Below are 2,320 nucleotides of genomic sequence, written 5' to 3'. Positions count from 1 at the left end.
CCCTCACCTCACCACAAGCTCCAGATCACATCTACAGACAACCAGGAACTTATTCATGCAATCAAATCATTCAAATAACCCCAGACTTGACCGGAAATTGGCCAAGAACATCGCCGGTTTCCGGCGAACTTCGAAAATTTTCAAAACACAACTCCCTTCGATTCAGAAATCCTCTGTTAACGAGCTATATACCAATCGATTGCAAATTTCATAAGGAACATAATCCACTATAAATCAACAGCTAATAACCCCTAAATCAAAAAGCCCCAAATTTCAATTGAAAACCTTCATAAGGGTTATAAACCCTAATTTTAAAATTCGAGAATTAAACCCACTTTTGAGCATGTTATTGAACTCCAAATCAGACGTATGACATATGAAAATCATCAGGAAAACAAGCTCTACAATATGCAAGCATCAAATCATACAAACAATCATCCGGACAAAAATTCATATTTTTAATAAAATTAATTCGAAAATAAATAATTTTTCAGAAAATAAACCTTGATTTTTGGAGTGATTTGGAACACAGAATCTGATAGAACACCTCAAGACCTTTGGATTGAGTACTCGAGCTTTTCAAACGGACTCCAGTAACACCTCCGATTGTTGGTTTGATTCTCAGAAATGTTTATGAATATATGAATTTTCTCTGGAAATTTATATAATTACTGACTGCAAATGATTTTTGATACGAAATAAAATATGGTAAAAGCTATTTATAATTATGGAAAATTAGTATCCTGTTGGATCATTCCGGATATAAAACGGTACGTTTATTTGTAAAAATTGATCCAAACGGTATCGGTTTTCGGGACAGTTATCCAAACCAGTACAATTTGTACTGCGGTCTTGGTCTCAGCGCCTGGTTACACGTACTACGAGGTGATAATTGGGATAGTTTAATAAAAAGCTCCCGTTTATCGAAAATACGAGTTTTATTGATTTACCGAAACCAATATTGTATCGAAAATGTTGCGTCGGGACCCGCGCAAGACAAACCGTACGCCGGATCGAAAAAGTCGAAATATGGAATATGCTCGGAATATTACAATTAGGTTAGGAAGGAGTTCTCGGAAGAGTTTCAGGTTCCAAAAACGTAACAACGGATGACGTCGGTTGGTTCCCGTTTCTATAAAATAGATTTTAAATACTCGGAAAAAGATTTTATAAATTTCATATGATCCTTATAAATCCATAAATCAACATAAAAACAATTAGGAAGATATGACAATTATCTATATTTTATTTTGGACATATAAAAATTAAAATACTCAATTAATAATATTTTTAAACATCCAAACACATTTAACACTTAACAATTAATTCACAGAATAGATACTGAACACATATATTAATTATTTATTAGCAAAAATAATTACACGATATATCCCGGATATTACAACTTATACCCTGTTTTCTTATTTTTGCTATCTTTATGATCCTTGACCCTAAGAGACGTAATGAACCTTTCTTATTTCTTACCTTGTTAACCTAGATTCCTATGATAATATACATGTGCCTTGTTTATGTTCCGTTCTTTGAAACTATCATGATAACAACCTTGGTAATATCTTAACTAACGATCAATCATTCCCTCATTCTCGATATCTCTATTTCCCACTTTTTTACTTCCTTGAATTCCTCGATTGAACCTAAGAATGACTTTCGACTTGAATGATTCCAAACAATTTTACGTATCGGTATTATTTAAATGAATCTAGTTAAAACTTCTTTGCCCTCCAATATAAAGGTTTTCCAAATGAATTCCTAAAGATTGGATAGAGACATAAGAGGCTAGTGGGACTAGTCCAGTCACGTAAGAGACTAGCTGGGCTAGTCCAATATAAAGGCTAAAATAGTGCCATAGGTACCTTAATGACCGGATGGAGGTCTGTACGGGCTGATCACCCGTATTATATTTAAAATATGGATATTCCAATCAAGGGTTCTTTGTTGTTAAACAACAAAAATAAAAGTTTTATAAATGTTGCAACAAGAGTAATGCTTATCTTTAGATTTGAAATTGAATAGTTTGATTTGAATCTACTTTAAAGTTCTGAGAAACTTATTCGAGAACCCTGCCATTCTACTTTTATATTCATGCTCAAAATCTTGGGGTGATCTTTTGTTAAAGTGTATGTTAGATATTGAATACAACACGGGGGGGGGGGGGGTGAACGTGTTTTAGATATTTTTAGCCTTTTTCAAATTTTATGGATGGTGAATAAAGCAGATAAGAAATGCGGTAATATTTTATTAGCTGAAATAAAACTGTAAACACAATATTTCAAAACTCACTTAATTTTGTATTAAAATC

This window comes from Apium graveolens, chromosome 4 (genome assembly GCF_009905375.1).
Source record: "Apium graveolens cultivar Ventura chromosome 4, ASM990537v1, whole genome shotgun sequence".
Taxonomy (NCBI): domain Eukaryota; kingdom Viridiplantae; phylum Streptophyta; class Magnoliopsida; order Apiales; family Apiaceae; genus Apium; species Apium graveolens.
This window is presented reverse-complemented; position numbering follows the sequence as displayed.